This window comes from Martes martes, assembly GCF_963455335.1.
Source record: "Martes martes genome assembly, chromosome: 4".
Lineage (NCBI taxonomy): Eukaryota > Metazoa > Chordata > Mammalia > Carnivora > Mustelidae > Martes > Martes martes.
Genome location: NC_137891.1, coordinates 61,966,880 through 61,993,774, shown reverse-complemented (window position 1 = coordinate 61,993,774; position 26,895 = coordinate 61,966,880). Strand labels below are relative to the sequence as shown.

General features: G+C 36.8%; 1 protein-coding gene across 3 annotated transcripts in view; it reads right to left on the bottom strand.

The window, feature by feature from the left end:
- Positions 1-26,895, bottom strand: part of NCOA2 (nuclear receptor coactivator 2) — a 294,244-nt gene that overhangs the window by 170,854 nt on the left and 96,495 nt on the right. For all 3 annotated transcript variants that reach the window (XM_080803158.1, XM_080803159.1, XM_080803157.1), the window contains exon 2: positions 25,069-25,125. The gene's annotated coding sequence lies outside the window, so the exon portion shown is untranslated. The remainder of the gene's footprint in view (positions 1-25,068; positions 25,126-26,895) is intronic.

Below are 26,895 nucleotides of genomic sequence, written 5' to 3'. Positions count from 1 at the left end.
TACCACTGGCACCTGCCAGCATTACAAAAGTAGTTTTCCTTATCATTTCAGGCTTTGAAAATATGGTATTAATAGCACCATAATATTCCAGGTTGAACTCATATTGTACAGCAAAAGCAGACAGGACTTTCTTAAAACAACTGCAATCACACCACTGATTCTCACCTTAACACATAAGCACACCTGCCACAAGAGAAGGTAACTGATCTACATTCATGTGTGTCCTGATCACTTTCTATAATACAAACACCAGCATCATTCTAATGTTTAGATCACCAAAAACCACTGCAGCACTGAACTAATGAACGCAAAAACAGAGAAACAGTAAAGCTGTGGTTTCAACTTCAATGCTAATTTTCATAGGAGTATTTCTAATTTTTCACTTGGAACACAGAAACCAATTAACACTTCTCAATATACAAAACACACACATTTACATTCTGATTTAAAACAAGTCAATCTAAATTCACCCACAATAAGAAATTTTATAGATGGTTCTATGTCCACTTTAATTTTCGATCTAATAGCCTTAAGGGTGTCTTATCAGGTAGGTTTTAAAAGGAAACATACACATACTCACTGAAATCCCAATTAACGGATTTTGCCAGGATCAAGACACACTACATTTTGATTGACTAACAGCAACCAGTGCAAATGTTTCATTTACAGAAACAATGAGGGGAAGCTATATGATTTGATAACAAGAGCCAATGAACTGGGAAGGTGAGAACCTGGATTCATGTCCCAGCACAGCGCATTAGTATCTATGCAACAGCCAGAAAATCATTTATTAACTTTAGGCCTTAATTTTTAAAGACTTACATGATTCCTAGGCCTCTTCTAGCTCTAAAACAAAGATGCTAAGAAATAAAGATGATTACAATATAAGCAAATGACATGCAAATCACTACCTACCAGAGGACAGATGATTCTTACTAACAGAAATCATACCTTACCACCACTTTAGGTCTTTCTTGCCACTCTGGCTCCCCTACCCCTTTTAATAACAACGATAACAATATTAAAATTAGATATTTGGAGTTACTTTCATTGAAGGAACTTGCATTTGCTTTTCTGGTGCACAAGAAAACCTATTCTGAAATCTGCCTAATCAACAGACATTAATATTATTTGTTTAAATAAATGTGCTCACATAGTTAATAAAAAAGAATGCTGTATGAAATCATGCTTGAATTCATTTATTTTGAACATACACCTATGAGCAATTAGTTTAAAGATAAAGAAAAAGACAACTATAATGAATTACCTACCCCGTATTTATTTAAAAGTACTGTTTTGTAGGACTTTTCAGGGCAGTTTAAATTAGCAACCAAAAATCTATGAAAATGCTTTGGAATGCTAATTTTGTTAATGATTTGTTTGTAATACGTAGTAAAAGGGAAGATACGTGAAATATATCATGGCCCATTTAAAAAGTCAATGAAGGCATATGCCTTTTCTTTTTTTAAACATTTTCTTTTCTTTCTTTTTTTTTCTTTTAAGATTTTTATTTATTTATTTGACAGAGAGAGACACAGCAAGAGAGGGAACACAAGCAGGGGGAGCGAGAGAGGGAGAAGCAGGCTTCCTGCTAGGCAGGGAGCCCAATGTGGGGCTGGAACCCAGGACCCTGGGATCATGACTTGAGCTAAAGTCAGACACTTAACGACCAATCCACCCAAGAGCCCCTTTTAAGCATTTTCTTAAAGCAAGCAAGGAGCCCTCTCTTTGGCATCTTTCAACTAAACATTCATTTCTCATCCTGACTGTAAACAAGATGCAGTACAGTAAATGACAGATTTGGAGGCTTTTTTTAGTTAACAGAAAATAATCAACTCAAAGAAATGGGAGCAAAGCAAGCACCAGAGTGCTGTCAAGGAGGCTGAGCTTATTAATACTAATTTTTTACATGTTTCAACCGACTACATGAGTCTGTAACTGGTACCCAAGTTGTAAATTTAAACTGCTCCACTTCTGTGAGGACTGTATACTGAGCAGGCATTATGCGCTTTCTTTTGTGTTCTCTGATGGGAAAACTGAGGAGCTCTTTCCCTTTTCTTAAATTAAATACTTTAATAAAGTAAGATTTCTTTTTTTAAAAAAAATTTTTTTTAAAGATTTTATGTATTTGACAGAGAGGAGAGATCACAAGTAGGCAGAGCAGCAGGCAGAGAGAGAGGAGGAAGCAGGCTCCCCGTTGAGCAGAGAGCCCAATGCGGGGCTTGATCCCAGGACCCTGAGATCATGACCTGAGCCGAAGGCAGAGGCTCAACCCACTGAGCCACCCAGGTGCCCCTAAGGTAAGATTTCTAAAGGAACAAATACTCCACTTCTAAAGTTGTAAATTACTAAAAGATGCTCTCACTGGACATGACTGTGTGGAAACTACAGTGACCGAACGCTTTCCAGAGCTTATATGTTCACACTCTCAACATCAGTAAGTAAAACCAGAATCATGTGGGAGTTCTGTTCCACCAAGCTTTGGACAGAGAGTGAGCAACAGCCCAGGATGGCCAGGTTCTCGTCACTGGGATGGACACAGACATCACAGCCAACTGGAGCGACCAAATGATGCTTTGCTTCTGCTCTGGGGTACCTGTGCACCCCCTCACGACTCACGTGCTCGTCAACACGGTGTATCCAACCACCCGCTCTTTCCCTCGCTCCTCCATCACACTACCCGTGAGGGGCATTCCTAGTTTAAGCCCTTTCACTCAACATGGAAAATACTTTCCACAGGAAAACATTTTATAGAGATTCTAGTAAATTGGATAAAGATCTCAAGAAATTCTAGGGACTCTGCACATAGGTACAATTACCAAAATAAATTATAGTAAGTATGTATTTTGAGGCAACTGAAGTCCAACTTTGGGAACTTTACCTCTAAATACTTAACAGACTGTGTTTTGAAAGTACACACTTTTTTGTTTTGTTTTGTTTTTGGTATTTCAGCATGTGCTCAGACTTGGCAGAATCTTGTGGGATCTCTGAAACTTCAAGCCTTTTCACTTTTCTCCCCTCATCTTTAAACCGCCTATAAACTTTCATCATCAGTATTCTGCTGCAGGTACAGACATGGCTGAAATGCATTGATTCATCCCAGAAGGAGGGATGTTTACAGAAATTAAGCCAGATTCAGTCAAAGCAAAGCACAAGTTTCAACACGAAAACCCTACCCCGCCTCTAAAACATCCTTAGTTGTGTCTGTCTGACTTCTTGTCTCTCCTACTCCTCCCTTCATTTTGCTCTGTCATTTTTTATGTTATCATGTACTTTTCCTTTGATGGCAGTAATTTTGAAAGGATAAAGAAATCTTCTTCTGACCACAGGTTTAATACAGCGGCCTCTTAACTGATTGGTCTAAAAGCAGAGATTACTCCACCTTCTAACATCTGTCGTGAGAGTCAGATTACACATCAACCCAGATGAGGCGATCAAGGGGGTATATAAGAGAAGAGGGAACACAAGGGAAAGAAAAAACTAGTGGTTATAGTGGTTGAGGTCATCAGCAGAAATCAGGATAGTTCTTTATCAGATACTATCTTACAAAGGGACACCATGTCAGAAATAACATTAAACAGTTTAATGTTAAAAAAAAAAAGTCCCAAATTTCCTAAATAGAAATCCTCTTTTAGATGTAAAATAATAACCCTTTTATAGTTCAATCTATGAAGACATATTTAATAATATTAAACAGAGTTAAGTATTTCCAATGAAGAAAACGATCCTTTCAATGTCCCCCCGTTTTTAAGTCATTTAAAGCCAGGAGAAATATTATCAGTGAAATGCATTAATTACAAACACCCTATACAATATATGTAGCTACTTACGCATTTTATTAGAAAAATGAGATTATCTTTTATATTTCATATTTAAGAAAAGGACTTGTGAACTGCTTTTAATGTCTGTGTTTGTAAATCTTCTAAGATTACTGCAGTGAACAAAAACGTTAATCAGTACCTATTTATGTGTTATGAAAATATACCTCCAATTTTTTAAATGATAAAAGTAGCCTAAGGCAGTCAGCAAAGATCTCAGAAATCCCAGTCTAAACGGCTTTAACTTATAATTCATGCCAAAAAAAAGTATGTCAAGGAAACACTGAAGGAAAGCAACAATAAAAACTTGGCGAAACACTGAATTTTTTAGGCTAAATGTTCCTGATGATTCTCTAATACATACAAGCACCCAAGGCAATTCAGAAATCCAACTTTACCCCATTAAAACACTGCAGTTTCCTAAGTGTCTAGAGTGTAACCTGATCATAATTGCTGTGAAGGGTAAGAGTTGACTATATGCTAAACCTTGCCATCTGTAGGCGCTTTAACACAACTCTAGTTCGGGGTGTTTTTTTTTTTTAGGTAGGGTCAAAAGTTTACAGTACTTATTTCCAATCACAAAATCCTTTGATTTATGTCATCTTTGAACAATTCTCAGAACAATTTTGGTACTACCCAAATGTAAATTCACAGAACACAGAGCTCTATCCCCAAATCCATTTCACATTCATATTACAGATAGTCTTTACTGATTAAACAAATTATGTTTATTCCCACAATTGGCAAAAGGGTTGAATTTTCCCCAAAATAATTTTCCCAAAGACTCTCCTTTCAGAATGCTAGTAATTATTCTCATTCTAAGACTCGTTTAAGAAACTGAAAGCTTGGACCCCGAATCTATACAGAAGGTGAACCACACAGTATTCATACTCAGAACCTCAGGTGCATTGCTACTAAAAATCTTACTTTTCAATATGCTCATTAACCCCACTCATTCCAGCTCCACTATGTACAAAAGAAAGAAACGCTGATGTACTACTCCTACCACCGGGGTTCAGCACTGAAGAGCTGATAGTAAGTTCAACCAAACAGATTTACAATACACTTAAATCTATTAAAATTTCGGTCGGCATATAAAAAGGCAATCCACATCTACTGAAAAGGACACTTTACCCATTCAGGAGATTGGCCTCCAGTGCTGATGATTTTAAGTCAGCGGTCAATCCAAAATTTTTAAAAGGCACAAATGCCATTTTCTAAAATTCTCATTTTCAGTTTTATTTACTTCATTTACAGTTATCAAACTTCACTTGCCAAACTCTAACTTTAATTCACAAGAAATTTCCATTTAGTTGAAATCATCACCATAAGTTCAGTAGGAGTAATGGGAAAGTATCTAAGGGTAGAATATAGTCCTTAAAAAGAAATAAGAAAGTATTACTTGTTCCAGTTTAGCTTATGCCTAAAAAACACTATGTAAATCATGTAAATTTGAAATTTATTTTCACTGTGATCGTATAGTGGTTAGTACTCTGCATTGTGAAATTTATTTTCAATGGACAGGAGAAATTAATATTTAAAAGAACACTTCTGAAGCCTTCTTTTAAACCAAATAATCTGGCAGTACAAATGATTAAATGCTGCTTAAACTATTTATATGGAGGAACCTGATAATATTAAGACAAGTTGAATCAGTGTATTACTCTAATTTTAAAACAAAACCCCCAAAACCCAGCTAAACAAAGAAGTTCAGTGGAGAAAATATGAAAGAAATTTTGAATTAATGTTTCCAATTAGCAAGGACTTTCACATAGAATTAAAAGCAAATTCCTTCCCTGATTAATTAGAACATCAACACAGAGAACTAAACTCTAATTGGCAGTTCTTTCAGAGAACTAGGATGGGACAGATGTGGCAACAGCAGACTACATGCACTCAAATGAAAACAACTGCAAAAAAAAAAAAAAATCCGTGTTACTAGATAGATGTCAGTTCCTATGTTTAAATAAGAACACTTTTCAAAATTACAAAGGCTATACAGCTGGTGGTATGCAGAAATATTTTGGCCAAAAAGTAAGTTCATTTGGCTCTAAACTTTGCGAAGAGCTTTTTTGTCAATTTAGGTATAAGGTAAAATACTGACTGAAAAGACTTTTAAAAAGATCTAGAATTGTTCCTCTATTAATGATTCTCTAATTATCAGAAACATACTTCAATGTTTGCCATTAATTTAAGTAGGAGAATTTTACTCACTCAGAGAATACCAATTTCTTCCTAAAATAAAAAGAGGCACATCCCTAATGTGAAATGGATATGCAAAATTAAATGAAAAGAGAGAAAAATTAAGAAAGAAATTTGGGACAGGACCCATAACAGCACTGCAATTAAAAAGGTAAGGAGAGGAAATTCTCAGGAAAGACAAATAAATCCTCTAGCCTCTAAGATGAGGGACTTACTCTTAGGAGGGGGACAAGATTCAAGGATAGCAAATTGAGGAGACTTAAAAAGCAAATTAAAAAATGCTGCAGCAAGGATTTCTGAATGCCAAATTTTAAAAATAAAAGCACAGCTACTAGTCTCAAAACAATCCTCTAAAATTCGGATACATGGACCCTTAAAATACACAGACATCATCTACAAATACACGACATTCTAAAATCTTTGACAATTTTTCATTCTTTATTAGCCACTAACATTCTATTCTACCTTATATTTTTGCTCTCATTTTACAAGTAAAATAATTTTACAATCAATAACAAAAAATGATGATAAAATACCAATATACTGAAGCCGAAACTTGTCTTAAAACAATTTTTAAGATTCTCTCTACGCAGACCCCTGGAAGGTTTCTCCACTTCTTATCCATTATTCCCCAATCCCAACCATGGGCACTCTCTAGAACTTCTCATTTCCTTGGTTTCCTTATTAAGATAAAAATATTTGTTTTTATTTTTTTCCCTGATTGGTTTAGTGATCCTATAGAAATAAAAATGAAACATCATCCTAAGAGATAAAAAATTTCTAACAATGAACAGTGATGGGTGTTATCTAGGCTTCTCGTGGTGATCATTTTGCAACATATGCAAATATTGAATCACCATGTTGTATGTCCAAAACTAACATTATGTATCAATTATACCTCAATTTTTAAAAAATGCGATCTAAGGGCCAAAGTGGTTTGCAAAATGTTTTCGCAATAAAGTATGAACGACAGAAATCATACATGTTTGGTGATGCTAATGTCTAATTTCCTTCTGAAACCCAGTGGATTTATTGGTGTTATTTCACCTCCCATGATTATGCCATGCTTTCTATCGTGCTGCATTTTTGCCCTACATTATTAATGTTGTTGTAATTATCTTGCCTCTTCTGTTGTTCCAAGTAATAATCTTTTCTTTCCTCTTAAACTCAGAGTTAGGGGAGAAATTGTTTACTTGATCTCCTTTGAAGATGTGCAATACACTAAATTTTTCCATTAAATAAAACAGACCCTAAGAGTTTTTTAAAAGACCCTCCCCTCACAAAAAACCCCACCTCTACATTTTAAAATAAAATCACTTTAAAATATATTGATTCTTTGCCTTCTTAAATGGTGTTCTTGGTAACACATTAATAGTATTAAGTGTTAGAGTTAGATAGGTTATTCCTAAATTAAATATTCCGAACATACTATTTTTTAGGACACATCTATAAGTTATTAATTTTTTAAATGCAGATATATTGTCAGGATTTTCATTATTTCCTTTTTTATGAATATATATCATAACTTACCCATTCTCTTATTGTTAGACATTTGAGTTTTTTTCCAATTTTTTGTCATTTCTTGATGTATTCTATATGCCTGGTTTTACCAGCTGGTCTGTTGATTTCTAGATAAGGGTGACTTTACTCCCATATTCATGTTTTTTCCAACAGACAATTCACCCATTTGGCATGTACAGTTCAGTGGTTTCACAGAGTTGTTCAATCCACACCACCATCAATTTTAGAATATTTTCAAACTTTAAACAGAAACTACGTATCCATTAGCAGTCTCTCCCAATTCCACCCCCCTCCCCACTCCCAGCTCGAGTCCCTTAGCAATGACTAATCTACTTTGTATCTATACAGACTTGTTTATTCTGGGCATTTCATGTAAACAGAATCATATAATACATGGCCTATTAATAATAGCTTCTTTCACAAAATATTTTGTTCATGTTCGTAGTATTTTGTAGCATTGTATCCCTACTTCATTTCTTTTTATTGCCAAATTATGTTCTGCAGTGCACATACACAACACTTTTTTTACCTGTTCATTAGTCAATAGACATTTGAATTATTTGGGGGCTACTATAAATAATGCTGCTGCAAACACTGCCCTATTCATATTTTTGTCAATACAGAAAATCTAATTATTTTTTGCTAATGGGACCATGTAGACCATAGGGGAGAGATGGAGAGACTGGATATCCAAAGGACACAAAACCCAGGTTTTTTGTAGGACCTACAATGATTCCTCCCTCCCTGAACATTCAATTACTGCCCTCCTTCCAACTTGTTCTCATATTCCTCAAGTCTCCTTAATCTCCATCACCTTACCTGGACTACTTCAATAGCCTAAATGTGTTCCTGTCTTGTTCTCCAGTCCATTCGCCCCAGCACAGGGGATGCATCCTCAACACAACCTGTCATCATTTCCCTTCCCCGCACTAAATCCTTCAGTAGACCCCATGGCACTCAAGATTAAAGTAAAAATGCCTTCACAAGTAAAAGACTCTTATATCATCTGGGCCCTATTTGCTGCAGATATAGGAACTACTTCAGTTAATGACCCTCTCACCACTGGACCTTTTTTTTTTTTTTTTTTAAGATTTTATTTATTTATTTGACAGACAGAGATCACAAGTAGGCAGAGAAGCAGGCAGAGGAGGAAGCAGGTTCCCTGCTGAGCAGAGAGCCCAATGCAGGACTCCATCCCAGGACGCTGGGATCATGACCTGAGCCGAAGGCAGCGGCTTTAACCCACCGAGCCACCCAGGCTCCCCATGGACCTTTTTCCATGTTGCCCTCTTTGTCTGGAAATGCCCCCACCTACCCCGTGTGGGTGTTTCCCTTAGCCATAGAACCGTTTACACTGTACCTTTTTAAACGGCAACATCTACATGCTAATATAAGCTTCAAGGGAGCAAAATTTGTCTTTTCTTCTAGCTAGTGGATCTAATACAAGGAACGGCATAGAATGGATTCTCAACACATATTTGTGACTTTGATGAAAGACATGCTATTTATTAGCATACCTAATTCCTGTGAGTAGATAAGACTTTTCTAAATTCTGGACTTGGAAAAAAAATATGAAACAACAACAACAACAACAACAACCCCAAAACACAAAACACAAACCTTAATCTTGGCTACTGCTCTCCAAGCGAGGCAAGCAGCCCTGCACTGTCAGGTCACATGGGTTCCCGTTGGGACCCAGATCCATCCTTTCACAGAACCCCTAGTGTGATGAGGGACTGACCAAAACGCTAGCTTTACCCTTAGTTCCTTGTCATGACTGGTTCTGAAATGGGCAGGTAGTGTGACCTGGGCCAATGAGTTGTTCTTGAGATTTTTGTTGGCGTTATTAGGGAAAAAACCCGCTCTCGTTAAAGGGGAATATTGGCTGTTAAAATGATGTAAGCTGGGGCTGCTGCTGACCTTCTTTGCTATCACCGAATTCCTAACTGACACAGAAAAAAAGTACAGACAAAAGAAAGAGAAAAGGTCCTGATGAGATCATTTACGTCCTCCTAGCCACATGTACCCAGAGCTAGTTGTAGCCTTGGACTTCCCACTTAATAAATTCCAAATTTGCTTATTCTGTTTGAGCTGGGTTTCTTTGGGACAGTCAAGGATCCAGGACCACACATCAGGAATCACTTATCTGTGTTAGCCCATAATTGGGCATCAAAATAAGATTGTACCTACCTTTCCATCATCTGTCATTTTGCACATTTATATGGTTTAGAGCCCAAAGAATATGCCCTATTCTTATGGATATCTTAGTGGAAAGCATGACTTCTAGTACCAGACCTGGACTCCTACTACTTCCTTTGGTGAGTGAAACAATGCAAGCAGGTTGCAGAGCCAAGGCAAAATCCTAGGACATCTGAAGTTTTCAGAACGGTAAAAGCCAGCACAAGAATTAACTCAACTGAGAAAAGATCATGATTCTGTGGGAATTCACATTACTCACTTTAATTCTTAGATATTTTTTGTTTTAACCTACACAACTATGGGTGAAATAAAAACTCACCTGTTTCCTACAGAATCTAACTGGGTAAAACTGAAGGATCAGGTTTGGTTATGTAAAATTCTCTCCAATTTCATGCAAGATATAGGAATACTAAATTTTATACTCAGTACACCAGCTACGTCCCTATGAGTGAAGTAAGAAGGGTGAAGCCACTTTTTCTGAATAGAGTGTTCATGAAATATTACAAAATTGGGTGTTCACCTAAGCTAAATTTCTTTTCTTGGGCATAGAGGGAAGGTATTGAAATTAAAACATTATCTTTGTCCTCAGTGACCGGTAGAATATAGCAGAAAGAACAATATGACAAAGAAAAATCAGAACTGGGTTTGAGGGCTGGTATCTACCCTAGCCTACCAGACTCCTGAAGAATGGTTTGGTATAATACTGTAGGTGGCTTCCCATTCCATATATAACAGCAAGGATGAGAACCCAGTATCAGATGAGTGTAAAGAATACCACATCACTTACACATAGCTGCAAGGGGAAGGAGGGGATGGGAGGAGTGGCACGTGTATCAGTCATCCTGGCTATGGAAGCATCTAAAGAAGGCGCTAATTAAGCATCAGGACTCACTCTTAAAATTTAGGAATGAATAGATTATTGGAAATTCCAGGTATGAAAGACATTTCTGTAGTGGTAGAAACTTAAATCCTTCTTCCATTCAGGGACCATAAGCTGCTGGTAACACAGAAAACATCATGTTTGTGGTCTCTAGGAGATCGGGGGGAAAGGTAAATTAACTGCAAGTGGCCAAAGAGCATTCTCAGAAAGGCCTCTACTGGAAACTCATCGTCCCATGGGGTTTTGTCGGATGGGAACAGCAAAAGTAACAACACTGAACAGAATCAGAGACCTCTAAGAGAAATGTAGCCTTCTCCTCACAGTGCCTTGTTTTAACACCATGCAGCATTACGTGGCCAAAGCCCAGAACTAAATGATTGGAACATGGCAATAGTTTTCAGTATGTGTAGTAGTTGCGGTATTAGTTTTGAAAAAACACTCAGCTTTATAATTTCAAGTTTTCTTACCTGTGAAATGGGGAGATTATACAATAAAACTACCACTGATGAGAATGTTCAAGAAATGGGCATTTTGTGGCACTGGAGGCCCATCAACAAAAATAACCGTATTTCTATGTTTTATTTCTAGCTACTCCAGCTGTAATGATCTAGAAGACATCACAGAGTTGCAGAGTTGAGGTATAATTTGCATAGCATGAAATGCACCCATTTTAAGGGTATTATAGGATGAGTTTTAGTGAACATACGCAGGTATGTGTGCCTTGTGTTTCCTGCACATCTTTCTTTAGCATCACCCACAATCTAGTTTTAGAACCAGTCTGTCAGCCCGAAAGTTCTCTTGTATCCATTTTCAGGCGCTCCCCACTTCTGTTCCTTAACTCGGGACGGCACTAACCTGTTTTTTCCTCTGTAGTGTTACTTTTTCTAGAAATTTCAAATTAATGGAATTACATAACATGTTATCTTTGGCTTCTTTGATCTGGCACGTGTTTTTAAGGTTCGTGTTGCTGCATCCACGAGTCATTCACTCCTTGTTGTCGAGTGGTATTCCAATGCATGGTGTCCTGCATTCTAGAAAATCCATCCTCCAAAGATAAACAGTTGGGTTGTTTGCACTTTCCAGCTGTTCTAAACATAACTGCTAGGATCATCCTTGCACAACTACTTGTACGGTCATCTGTCCCCAAGAGAAGTGAAAACACACGTTGGTGTGAAACTGTTGGGTTATAGGATGAGAAACTTCCAATCCATTCCCCAAAATGGCCGTACCATTGTGCTTTCCCACCAACAAGGGATGTCACATGAGGGTTCTAGTTTCTTCCTGACCTTATCAACACTGTACGTTTTACTGCATGTCTAGCATATTTTGTTTTGGTTTTAATTTCTGTTTTTCTGATGACTAATGATGTCTAGTACTTTTTTGTGTGCGTTCTCCATTGTGTATGTTTCTTTCTTTCTTGAAAGGGAGATGGGGAGAGGTCGAGGGTGAGAGAGAGAGAGAATCCTGAGCAGGCTGCATGCCTGATCTCACAACCCTGAGAGTATGACCTGAGACAAAAATCAAGAGTCTGATGCTTAACTCTTCCAGAATTGAATATAGACTAAATTTGGCTGGGGAATGAAAAACAAGTCAGGGCTTGCAACTAATCATGAAGTTCCACTGGTACCACTAGAGGAAGCTCTAAAATTATTCTAGAGAGATATTAGATTTGGGAAATACATAGTTCCAGGTTCAAATTCTAGCTCTACCTACACCTCACTATCTGAGCTTGACTAATCTCTCTGAAACTCCATATTTTCATCTATAAAATGGGGATAATTTCTCTCTCCCAAGCTGATATGAAGAATACAATGAAATAAAATATATATTAGGTACTAGCAGTATGTAGGTAGGCAAGAAAAGCTTCATGCTTAAAACGTGCTTATATTCTGATATAAAAATATTATTTCCACATTTTCTTTTGGAAGTGTGTGGTCAAGCTGTTATTAGAGGGTATATCAAAGGTTTTAAAAGACTCAGAGACTAAACCATGAGTTACAGTATAAAGACTCAAAAGCAAAATTTTTAGAGCTAAATTTAACCACTGATTTAAGAGGTAGCATGAACTATCAAAACAGTAAAAGCATAGCCAACAGTATTTATTAAATTATAACTTCATCATGTATATGCTTAAACACAGCTTTAAGAGAAAAAGGCAAATGGCAGCTATGAATAAAGTACATTTGAGGTGGTTTAAGTAATTAAAACCCTTTTGTATTCACGGTAAATATGATTATATCACAAAACTCATTGGCAACTAAAAACACTAATCCTACGGAGCAGGTATAATTTCCCTATGCAAAAAAACCTGGAGGAAATCTGAGAAAATGGGTGGCCTAATTTTTTTACATTTGGTAAAATGTAAATGTCATGTCAGTTAGGTTACATCACGATTACCTGAAAATTAAGAGTCAACATGAAATAGAAACTGTACCTGAATATGAATCTTTCAAAAAGTAATTGAAAGGGTTCTCTAGTCACTCTAAGAAATATAAATTTGCTTTGGAATTGAAAATTTCCTTCGCTTTGTGTGAAACAGTCCTAAATAAGCTTATTATGGGAAACCCAGGAAATTCCTTTTTAATATATACTTTTTTAAAGATTTTACTTATTTATTTGTCAGAGAGAGAGCACAAGCAGGGTGAGCGGCAAGCATAGGGAGAGGGAGAAGCAGGCTCCCCGCCGAGCAAGGAGCCCAGTGTGGGACTCAATCCCAGGATCCTGGGATCATGACCTGAGCTGAAGGCAGCCTCCTAGTCCACTGAGCTACCCAGGTGCCCCCTTTTTAATATTTTTTAGTTGAGGGAAAGTTCTAAAGTTATTTTTAAAGAAAACAACAACAACAACAACAAACTGGGCTGGCCCCTTTTTGCATCCTTCAAGCAAAAGTATCCATATTAAATCGATTGTCTAAACACAAATCCTACTGCTTGAATTATCTATGTAACTTCATTTGAAGCCAAGGAACAGCTTAGTATCATTTCTGTGACCTGCATTTTCCTCTCTTAATTAATGTCAAATAATCATTTCTGATACACAATTTAGCAACTTTATGGACTTTCAGTGTCACTAGTTGCCACAAGAATATGGGCCTACAGACCTTACTGGAAGGGAGGGGACAGTAAACACAATGCTAAGCCTTGGTGACACCTTTCCCCATACTTGGTTGGTTTGAAACTTTATTTTTGAAATTCCTTATCTTTTTCGTTGTTGTTCTTTACCTTTTTTTTTTTTTAAGATTTTATTTATTTATTTGACAAAGATTACAAGCAAGTAGGCAGAGAGGCAGGGGCGGGGGGGGGGGGGGGGAAGCAGGCTCCCTGCTGAGCAGAGAGCCTGATGTGGGGCTTGATCCCAGGACCCTGGGATCATGACCTGAGCCGAAGGCAGAGGCTTAACCCATTGAGCCACCCAGGCGCCCCTGTTCTTTACTTTTTAAGAGAACAAATTTTCATAGGCAAAGCACTATCAATATTCACTGTATTAAAAGTAATGTGTTTATGTTTATCCTAAAGCTCAACTGACTAGACAATGAGCTAACCATCCTAGAGAAGCATGACTAAGATTCTCCATTTCTTATTCTTTTGTTGCTTAAAGAGTCCAACAAAATCACTTGCCATTTCTCTCCTCTGTGGCACAAGACACCTGAGGATGGTCCTCCTCAGCCCCAAGGGCAATGTACTCCATCTAATTATGTCTTTAATCAAAGAGAAAGAGAAAGAGAGAAGGAAAACAATGCCTAAACAACGTGGTTGATCAGCAATGCTTTCTGTGAAAGAGCATGATCAAAAGGGAAAAATTTCAGTCTAAAATGGAACTTGAGGGGGCACCCAGGTGGCTCGCTCGGTTAAGTGTCCAACTCTTGCTTCCAGCTCAGGTCATGATCTCAAGGTTGTGAGATTGGGCCCCATATCCGGGCCTTACACTCAGAGCAGCAACTGCTTGGGATTCTCTTTCTCCCTACCCCTGCAACCCCACCCTGTGCTCGTGCTTATGCTCTCTATAAAAAATACGAATCTTTAATTTAATTTAATTTAATTTATTTACCAGGGAGAGAGAGTGTGTGCACAAGCAGGGAGTGGGAGAAGCAGGCTCCCCAGTGAGCAAGGATGCCTGAGCTGAAGGCAGATGCTTAACCAACTGAGCCATGTAGGTATCCCATAAATAAAAGCTTTAAAATGGAACTTGAGGATATGAAATGGAAAACTCTGTGCATGTGCCCTCAGAAGAATGGAACTTAAGAATCAAGGGACCGATTTCCACTAAATGTCTGATTTAGAGAAGACTGAGACTTATCTCCTAACCAGTGAACATCCTCCCAAGAATCACTCCCAATTTTCAAGCCAACAAACTTACTGCTTGGGGTCTGGAGGGACTTCCCCCTCTTTGCATTCTGGCTGGACTTTCCCCCATTTGCATATAAGTACACCCCACCTAAAACCCTCAAAAGACTCACAAGTAGCTTGTTACAACAAGTGTTTCCCAAACTGCAATTCCTCTGCTATTCCCAAATACACTCAATTTTCGGTAACAAAATGAAACAAAACAAAACAAAAACATCACCAATGACACCTTAGGTTTGAATCCCAATTTTGCCTCTAACGAGCTAATAAAAGCAGGTGAGCATCACTGGGCAAGTCAACTGGACCCCTCAGTGCCTTCGGTTCCCCCTACCTAAAATGATAATGTAACAGCAGCTACTTAATAAATTTCTTTTGAGGATTATGTGGATTATTATGAGAAGAACTCAGAACACCACCTGGTACATGATAAGCACAATACGCATGCAAGCAATTACAAATCATCTTTCACTTCCAAGGGCTTTCTACTTCACCCGTACTATGGTTGAAACAGGATCTGTGTTGATAATACTTGTTTCCAGATCTGTGTCTCTACATTGAAACCACACTGATGATTGTTCTATAACTAAGAAATGTACTCAAATATAAGCAAACTACACTTAATTAAACAGATGACTTAAACATATACCTCTTAATTTATGTTCATGTCCTAGTTTCTACCTGTCTGGGGTTACAGCATGGTTATTACTATTTGGTAATATAATGATATTTATTCAATTAATTAATTTATTTTAAAGATTTTATTGTTCAGTGATCTCCACATCCAATATGGGGTTCAAACTCACACTCCCGAGACCAAGAATCATGTGGTTCACCAACCGAGCCAGCCAGGCACCCCTATAGTGCTATTATTTTAAATAAGACAAATTTATATATACATAATAACACTGACACAGAAATTACATGTACACATACAGGCAACTGTAATGTGAAGAATGTTCTGTGACTAAAACAATGAAAAAACATCAACTGACATGTCGTTCTACCTAATGAGAAAAAATAAAGTAGGATACTTCTAACTCAATTTTCTTCACATCTTTGATTTACAACTTTTGAGCGTTTTCTTCTGACAAAGCTCATGTTGCAGTACCTGATGGGATCAGTTAATCAAAACTTCCCATTTTTGAGATCAGAATAATTTTTCCTACTTAACTTGTTTAGAAGGCGGCACAAAACGTCTATGCAACTGTACAAGATTCAATTAAAAGCAGATGAGTTGAAAGACCTGGTTCCGTTTCATTATATACATTATAGTGTAAGAAATAAAATTTGAATACTTTGAAAATAAAAAGTGGTTTCGTTTCAACTTCAAATCAGAGAATTTAGAGACACTCAGAACATGCTTCACATTCTGACACAAGGAATTTATCCCAGGTTTAAGTTGATATAACGCATGCCAAGGCCAAGAACCACGTCTTGCCAAAAGGAATAGTAAATGTTTGTTTTTCCTTTTCTCTCTATCCCTCAAGGTAACCTATATTTATCTCTGCTCCAGATCACTGTGAAAACTTTAACTACCTCATGAAACCTCAATGTGCTATGTAAACAATGATCAGATATATTATTTTCATAACCAGCCCTTGTAATTTAGTAGGAAATAGGACCCTTCATCAACAGAGACCTCAGTAAAAATAATGACTTAATTAAATGAAACACTGAAGCAGAAGTATCACAATAAGCCAAAGATACCAAATGTACTGGAATAAACAAGTAATAACTAAATGCCTCTTATTTGCTATCCCTAAAATAATCACAAAGGCTCAAGAAGTAAGTGTATAGCTCCTGGTGTGGCAGGTGTAGACCTGCAGGACAGGGACTCAAGGACAACCACCATGGCAGCGTGTCTGTGGGGCCTGTGACTGGCACAGCGGACAGCTTTCCTCTTAAAAATAAGGAGGGGAGGGGCGCCTGGGTGGCTCAGTAGGTTGAGCCTCTGCCTTCAGCTCAGGTCATAATCTCAGGGTCCTGGGATCGAGCCCCACATTGGGCTCTCTGCTCAGTGGGGATCCTGCTTCCCCTTCTCTCTCTGCCTGCTGCTCTGCCTACTTGTGATCTCTCTCTCTGTCAAATAAATAAAGTCTTTAAAAAACAAAAAATAAGGAGGGGAAAAAAATAAGATGGGAAATAGATAAATAGGTTGAGTGCACATTATGCAATAATGCACTGGCATTTTGGGTATGTTAAAATAAAAATACATTCACAAGATAACAGCAGTATTTTACAAAAGGCTCTTTTATATTTTTAAAAGATACTTTAAAGAGAAAGTGTGAACCTGACCATGACATATCATATAAATAAATCAGTGGACAAGTTCAAAGAAGTAATAACTTACACGTAAGACAATAAAGATTTTATGAAAATTTGTGTGTATTTCGAAGCAGCAGCAACATTAAACACCTAATGTCTACATTAGAGAAAATCTTATGTATTCCAAAGCATCTAGCTGCAAAGAAAAGATAAACTCTAGATTCCACTAGGTTAATAAAACAAAATCTATTTAGTATATAAATAATGCTCATGAAACAAGCCTAATTTGTCTAAAAGATGTTTAAGTCAAAGGAATTTTACATTTCTATTCTATTCAAATATAATAGCATGAGTAACCACAATATATTTCAAAGCATGTCAGTTCAAAACCATCTTCTATTTTCACACTTTGTCTTATAACCTATGAAACAAAAGTTTATCTTCTGGACTGTAATAAAACTGCCATTTAATAAAAGAAAAAATTAGAAATCTATATCAAATCACATTTTTTTTTGTATTTGCCAGAAAGAACACAAGAAGAGGGAGAAGCAGGTAGATGGAGAAGGAAGTCCCCCACTGAGCAGAGAGCTTGATATGGGACTCAGCCCCAGGACCCTGGGATCATGACCTGAGCCGAAGGCAAACACTTAACCAACTGAGTCACCCAAGTGTCCCTAGATCAAATCACTCTTTGAGTGACAAAGAACTGAAAGAAATTGAGAGATCAACTGTTTCCCTTTTGCCCCTACTCTTGTTACACCAATTGAAGTCACCAATTCAATAATTATGACACAGTTGTTTCTTTTGAAAATATTATTTTATAGTTTAAAATCAAGACTTAGAAGTCTCGGTATTCACGTAAGGTACTGGTAAGTCTAAACTTCCCCATTCATCTTTCCACTGAAATTCACCCTGGCCTATGACACTTCTGCCTTTTCAGTCCTTTTCACTTCTCAAGGAAGTGTAGCAAAACTGTGCTCCATCTCTGTGACACTGAGAGGTGGCAAATTTCCAGACCTTTAGGTCGAGGCTACAAAATGTCAAGTGTATGATTTTGCTTATAAAATTTATGTAACTAGCACCCAAAAGTCAAAACTGTTACAAGAAAGTCCTCAAATTAATCAATTCAAAACCAATTCAGTATCTTTAAATACTTCAGAAAGAAGAAAAAAAAAGCAGTGAAGGCAAACAATCCCATAGGCTAGGAGACCACAAAAATCAACCTTGCATGCAGACATATATTTAAGAAATCCTTCAAAAGTAAACTACATACATTTACAGTATATGGTTAAATTACCCTTAAGCCATTATTAAGTGCTAAATACATCTTATCCTCCTTTTGTTCTTTTTGGATGGGAAGGCAGGGTGTAACTAGGACAAAAAATGTATTTCCATTGACTGTAGACACCCGTGAATCATTCATGAGGTAGCAAATAATGCTTAAACAACCTAACGCATGGAAGCAGGTTAAAAATCACAATTTGTAAAATTTGCTGGTAACTTCTCTGGATTCCTCCAGTTTATCTGAGTCTTAAGCTAGCCATAGAAGTCTCAACGGAAACATCTATATCCTAAGGCCAAAGAATCACAGAAAAAAAGAAGAGAAAAGAAAAGAAAACCTATTTAATTATATGGATATGGATAATTTCATAAATAAATGTTTAAATTATCCTTTACATCTAGATATGGTAAACAATGGAGAATAACATAAATGATCTGAGCTTCGAAAGTAGACTATGACGTGTTTAGTGGAAGCAGCCTGATGTATTTGCTATTTTATCTTTAAGGAGATTCTGGCAAGGTCAACTGACTCAAATTCAACACCTATCTAGAAAATAACATGTGTTATCTTCTAAATAACATGTGTCACTTTCCTTCCAAAGTGAGAGTGAACGGCTTAGCTAAAAATCCTACTATCCTAAAATCAAATGCCATGTATTCCTGAAGTTACTGTGGTCTCACTTACGTGAAATTTTGCTTATTACAGACCTTGTCCTTAAAGCTAATAACTCTAGTATCCAGATAAGTAGGAGTATACAGGTTTGAACAAAAATCTAAAGGCCAAACACAACAAGAACAAAGCAGGAAAACACACTTTGCTAACCATCTATAAACCACTTCTCCCCATTTCCACACACATCCACCCATAGTGCAGTACAGAAAACCACAGCTGAGAAATCAGAGTCCACTCTAACCTTCTCCGACAATTCCCACTCTGGCGCTACCTCCCCTAAGACATGTTAACTCAAAGGATTTATACACGTACAGACTGGTGATGCTTTTAATTTTAATGATTTCCGAAAAACTCCAGCTATGGCAATAGAAGTCACACTTAGGAACTTCCAATTAAAAAAAGTATTCTCAGGCGCCTGGGTGGCTCAGTCAGTTAAGCATCTGCCTCCAGCTCAGGGGCTCAGGTCAGGATCCCAGAGTCGCAGCAGTATGGAGTCCTGTCTCAGGCTCCCTGTTCCCTCCCCACACCCTCTCTCTCAAATAAATAAATAAATAAATCTTTAAAAAAAGAAAAAAAGAAAGTGATCTCACAGTAAAATGGCTCTAAACTGAAACTCAACTTTCTTATAATCTAAGAAACAGCTTTATGAATTTTATTTAAAAACATGTTATTATTTTATTATTTTTTAAAGATTTTATTTATTTATTTGTCAGAGCACAAGCAGAGGGAGCAGCAGGCAGAGGGAGAAGCAGGCTCCCCACTGAGCAGGGAGCCTGGGATCACGACCTGAGCCGAAGGCAGACGCTTAACCGACTGAGCCACCCAGGTGTCCCCAAAAACATGTTTTTTGTTTTGTTTTGTTTTGTTTTTGTTTTTGTTTTAATTAATTAATTTATTTTAATAAACATATAATGTATTTTTATCCCCAGGGGTACAGGTCTGTGAATCGCCAGGTTTACACATTTCATAGCACTCATCATAGCACATACCCTCCCCCATGTCCATATCCCCACCACCCTCTCCCGTCCCCCCTCCCCCCAGCAACCCTCAGTCTGTTTTTTGAGATTGAGTCTTTTATGGTTTGTCTCCCTCCCAATCCCATCTTCTTTCATTTTTTCTTTTCCTACCCCCCCAACCCCCCACATCGCATCTCCACTTCCTCATATCAGGGAGATCATATGATAGTTGTCTTTCTCCGACTGACTTATTTCGCTAAGCATGATACCCTCTAGTTCCATCCACGTTGTCGCAAATGGCAAGATTTCATTTCTTTTGATGGCTGCATAGTATTCTATTGTGTATATATACCACATCTTCTTTATCCATTCATCTGTTGATGGACATCTAGGTTCTTTCCATAGTTTGGCTACTGTGGACATTGCTGCTATAAACATTCGAGTGCACGTGCCCCTTCGGAGCACCACGTTTGTATCTTTAGGATATATACCCAGGAGTGCAATTGCTGGGTCGTAGGGTAGCTCTATTTTCAGTTTTTTGAGGAACCTCCACACCAAAAACATGTTTTTAAATTGCTGTCTGCAATTCTAAATTTTGCTATTCCAAAATTTAAGTCAATCAGAAAAATCAGGCTCCCCTGTATTTCTGGTATTTTTTCAACAACACTCTACACTTAACAACAACACTTGTTTGTCTGTACCTATGGAAATCGCAAGGATATGGTTCTAAACAGATTCCCTAGACTCTGTGACTACCTCAACCTGACTAAGCACAGTACACTTACCTCAGGAGGTATGTACCTTTCCCAGAGTCCACTTTGAAAGCCTTGTGAACTCCATACAAACGAAACATTTACTTATGACAGATAGCTTTTTGTTGTCATTGCTGGTGCTATAACCTCTACTACCGTGGACAGACTAAGACTTTTAGTAAGAAAAGACATTCACCAATCAATGCTCAGGTTTTTTCCTTAAAAGAAAAATCAGAAAGCCAAAATTCAGTGTGAAAACACTGAGCAAGGAAATATGGAGTTAAGCTTGTAGCAATATTCCTTTTCCAGTTTAACAATTTGGGGTATTGAAAGTGCTAGTTTCCAAGGGACTTAGCATAGTCTCGCACAATATAAATAATTAATAAATATTTCCAAAAGGAAGGAGAATCAGAAGGAAAAGAGTCATGGCCCAAAGGTAAAAGGAAGGAGGGGAGCGAGAAAGGAAAGTTAAGAGTGCTGAATGAATTTAGTTTCATGGGGAAAAGTAGGCCAGTCTGTTTACACTAGTGTGTACATAAAAAAGGAGGAAAGTGGGATAGTAAAAATGCTTTCAAAACTGGCCTGTCATCAAAACAGTTTCCAACTGATGGCTCTGTGTCAGTAACACCCACTGCAAGGCAATTTCCACCTACCAGTAGGCCTGAGTTCAGCAGTCCGCTCTGCTCACTGAAACCAGAGGAGCCTACCCAGGGAGGCTAGGGTTAGGATTCCAGCTCCCATTGTCAAATGACTGAGGGCATTTTGCCAGCTGTCAAAATATTTGTTACTTTCCAGATCATAGTGCCTACCATGCTGACATTTCAAGGAAACACCACAAAGTAGCAATACAATTAAATGTCCGCAGATTTGGCCTAAAGCAAGATATTTAATATATTTAAATGCTTTCAATGTTTGTTTATATTAATACTGATTTTCAATGGCTCAGATCTCCAACTCAAATCAAGCCACCCTGTGTTCAGGGGAATTTTACACATCTCTTAGTTAAATCAGGCAGCCAATCATTCATCTCACATCTATGAATGAAGAGGGAATTCAAAACCCAACAAATAACTCACTTGAAATGTACTTTCAACTATGTCATAGCCAACATGGACATAATTTCTTTTATGTCTTGAAATGCTTAATAAGATTTTTAGTATTTTAGTACACAATAAAGTATATTAGTATTACAAGAAGTGTATCACACTTTACTGTACTTTGGACAACTTCCCTCTCCATCTATTAGCATCGAAGAGTTTGGCTCTAACTAGTGGGTGTAAACAATTCTTCACCCACTCCTCCCCCACCCTGTTCTCCCATCCCAAATCTTCTGGCATACAGAAAACAGACTTAGAAATAAATACGAAGTACATATGATTCCACACTGAGTTCAATTTTCCATAGTGAAGAGAAAATTACATTTCAAGGCTATATTGTCAAACAATTTATCTAATGTTTGCTCCTGTTTTGACTATCAATTCTAAGAATATTTTACTGGCTAACTTTAAAAATGCTCAAAATGTGAGAGTGGAATGGAAATACTGATGTAGCTATAGATTAAAAAGCACAATTTCGTCTGTTAGATAAATTTTGACTTTTTAATTCAAACTACAGAATTCCCTTTCCATATACTCAAATCTGAAATTTGTATTTGTACTCATAGACACAAACCTGTTGGAAAGTGTGAGGAAATATAATCAATCTTGTTCTCAAATCAAAATTTTTATGATGTATTCAACAACACTGTCTTCAAGAACATTTTGTCCACAATATTATACATGTAAGACTCAAAATATTTTTATATAATGTCCTTCTCAGCCCTGAAAATAAACTAAATAAAGTTCTATTTGAAGTTCTATTTGAACCAACTCTACTCTCAAAACTATGCCACTTCATTTCTTAAATAATTAAAAATATTTTGCCAGAGATATAAATTATTTTACCTTTCAAGATAAGGGTTCTAAGTAATTCTATAGTCGCTACATTTTATACAACCTGTTCTAAGAAAAATGATTCATCTACCAAACTATAAATGCCATCTGTAAACTATAATTTCTAATATTTCAAGAGATAAAGAATGCTGATTCATAGCATACCACATTTATAATGGAAAAAATGGCTCTCCCCCATGTGCTTCTCCCCCGTCCCCAAAAGTGAGCATGAAATGAAAGTGCCAGGATGGAACTTTAGTTCCAACTTAGTAGAATTGTTTAGATAGTCATTAAATTTCTAATGAGTTGTCATGTTTCAGTTTGAAATAAAGGTTAAAAGTTAGGACCTGCTAATGAAATAGAAGCAAAATAATGTTTGACTTTTAAATTAATTTTGAAGTCCTCACGTATCAACATGATTTTCCTATATTATACTTACTGCCACAAATATGCTTGTATTCAGGGCCATTTAGACATAAAATAGAGGTTGGTGGTTAAAATCAAGGTCTTTGGAGTGGCAAATTGCCACTTACTTGATATGACCTTGGAAAAGTCACTTAACCTCTCTAAGCTTCAATTTCCTTATCTGTTATTCTAAAGATAACTCAAAAGCACTTACATAATCCCTGGCACACAGTAAGAGAGCAATAAGTAATAGCTGCTGTTATTAATATTATCAAGGGAATCTCTGCAAGTTGCACTTATAAAATTAAATGTGAATAAGAAATAAAATAATTTATAAACTTTTACTTAGGAAAAAACCCTAAAGATCAGACTTAATTCTTTCTATATATGAAAATCATGGTGGCAGAAGAGACCAAAGCCTGAAGAAAGATCAAAAAACAAAACATACAAAACAAACAAACCAAGAAACCAATAATAGCAACCAGTAACTTGGAACACCTAAACTAAACTGCCAAGGACACAAGGAAATAGGTGGTCTGCGTATTCCTATAGCTTTATTTATTTATTTATTTATTTATGTAAGCTCAATGACCAGTGTGGGGCTGGAACTCACCACCAAGGTCAAGAGATCAAGAGCAGCATGCTTTACCAACTGAGTCAGCCAAGCATCCCTCCTATAGCTCTAGGATAACGAATTCAAACATCAGTATAGATGGTGGAAAAATGACCAAAAAAATCTCCCCAATCTAGAAACCAAAAACTAAGTAAGGAAGTTAAATTTTATCTCCAATGACAGGTAGTGGGAAATTTTTAAATTATCTGGTTTTTAGAGATTTTCAATTCCCTCACCCTACCAAGATACCACAAAACCTATCCGATATGGTAGCATAATCCAGTAAGGAAGTAAGTAAGAAGTTCTCAGACCTGCTTCAGGTTTGTCCGTAACTTGAAAAGAACCTTCTAGGGTAGTGACAAAATAAATACAGAATTGGAAGCATTACCCTCTGAATTCTATCCTGATTAAGCACACTTTAGGACATAAAATATGCAACACAGGTAATTTCTCAGAACATTTAAGACCCATATACTTTAAGTACCTGATACAAATTAATTTCATATTTAAAAATAAGTATAAAAACTATTTCTAGCTTTTATTTATAGAAGCAGAGTTCCATGACTCTGAATATAAATAAATTCTTGGTATTTACTACCCAATAATTAAGCAAACATTTATTCAGTCTTTCCCATATACCAGGTGCTATTCTACAAGTCAGGGATACCATTTTTTCACCAAGACAAAAATAGTCTCAATGTTCATGTAGCTTATATTTTCGTAGGGAAGACTATAAAAAAATAAGAATATATCAGGTGATAATAAAGATCATGATAAAAATCTATCAGGATTGTGTGTTAAGAAGTGACTGAGAAGCTATTTCAGACTAGTTGGACAAGAAAAGCCTGCTCATTAAATTTAAAACACTTAGTTAGCTCCATTTGCTGCCACAATCGACAGCAGCTATTCTTTTATTTATATACAAAAAGAAATGTAAACATTTTGCCAGGCTGGGACATTCTATATCACCTCATCCAATGGGTATGTGTAAACTCTTCCCAAATATACACAGTGAACACTGATAAATGGTAAGATCACCTGACCTTCAAATTAATTTCTAAACACATTCCCACAGAATTTTTATAATACAACAGAAATGCTGAGAAATATACATTTTGTTTCTTATATTTGCTTTGTTTACAATTTATTTTGCTAAACTATACTTTTTAAATATTTGAGTTTACTTAAAAATCAAAATATTCCAACAGAATGACTTAACTTTTACTCACCTGTGCCTGTACACAGTGCAGAAGATCTATAAATTTGTAGCCAAATCCAAGAGAAATCTGCAATGCAAACAAACAAGCAAACGTGAATAAAAAGACACAGAATCCTCTTGGACTCATTAGAGTGGATGTGATTTTTACAACCAATATACAACTAACTCATTAATAACATCTCGCCATTAAATTGCATGATAAATCAAGAAGTAGACTTGCTGCATTACTCCTACTTGGTTAAAAAAAAAAACGTAAAATATGTAAGGCCTCATTTCATTGTGAATTATGAGGTGTCTAGTCTACAAATTCTGAGTTCCCACCATAATTCTTAATACATGTCCTTATAGCTGCTTAGGTCTCATCAGGAGCACTGGAAGCTGAGAAGAAGCAGAGACCCGAGATCCCTATGTAGAGACTGCCTCCTTTGGACCAGCCCAGCATCCAGCAAATAGTAACACAGTGCATGGTAAATGTTGGCTAAGTAAACAAATAAATAAAACTCACATCGCAATCTGAATTTGTTGATTCACAGTTTATTGTAAGGAATCAAAAGCCTTGAAACTGTCGAAATAAAAATCTAAGTCATAATTGTATAAAGAAGTTCAAAAGTGACGGAATAATTTATCTCAAGAAAAAACTTGAGTAAAATGATGCAAAAATGCCATATATATATATGTGATACAAATATAAATATGCCATATATGTCATATATATGAATTATATGTACATATATGACAATCTGAACAATTTATAAGAGCAAATGTAGGTAAGGAAGAAATGAGCATTTCAATCATGAAGGCACCTGCTCGTCTGCATATATCTTTGAGAACAAAGACTTTGTAACTCCAAAGGAACCTGCAGCATTTTTTCTGATCCACACAAGAATCACTTCCACTGCACTAAAGAAGTGTGTTTCCAAGATGCACAGTGAGGAATACAAACAAGTACATGCTTATGTTGTTTTCTGTGTATTAATGTTTACTACTTTAAATCTAAAGAGGTCTAAAGGGGAAGGAAAGAGAAAAAAGTCCATTTTGAGTTTTACCAGGACCTGATCGGTCTGGAGATCTGGAGATCATCCAATGTAATGAAATGCAGCTAGGGTGTTAGAGATGATTCATGAAAAACAAAAAGAAAATCTGTATGCAAATAAGAAGTTATCACAGTAAGTAAAACGAATGGATTCTCCTCAAGTGGCAGTCAGTGAGCAGTGTGCAATAAACTGTTATGTAATAGGAGTCATCAATTCTTTCCGGCTCTGCTAGGCTAAATGTATTCATTATGCTGGCTTACTTAAGCCCATTATAATTCTATACCAACAACTAATTCGCTCAAGGACATCACACTATGCAACAATCAACAGCCAAAAGTTGTGATTATTAGTAGGAGTGATGTTATTAAACTATTACTGCTTGATATATAGTATTTAGTAAGTTTTCACTCATGTGCTAAGATAGGATGAGGAGAAGGTGCCAATGCACCCATGCTGAAAAAAGATATAGGACACGTAAAGGTGCGGATCATTTCCACAGTACAAAATATCTTAGTGTAACATTCTTAATAAGAAGTATTAATAAAATACTTAAAAACACAGAATCACAAAATGTCTTAGAAGTTACTAAGGGAAAATCTCAGTCATTTAAGCCAGTAGTACGGGCAGTAACAACTCTGCCAGAAAGCCACATCGCTCTACTCTCAACAGTTTTTCACCAAGTTCCTTCAGGAGTGTGTTTCAAGGAAGGGAGAGGGTAAGAAGTCTTTCCTGGTCCTGGCAGACTGACACAAGGGAGGCACGAACCTTACAAGAAAGGGTGGAGGGGTACATGTCACCTTCTT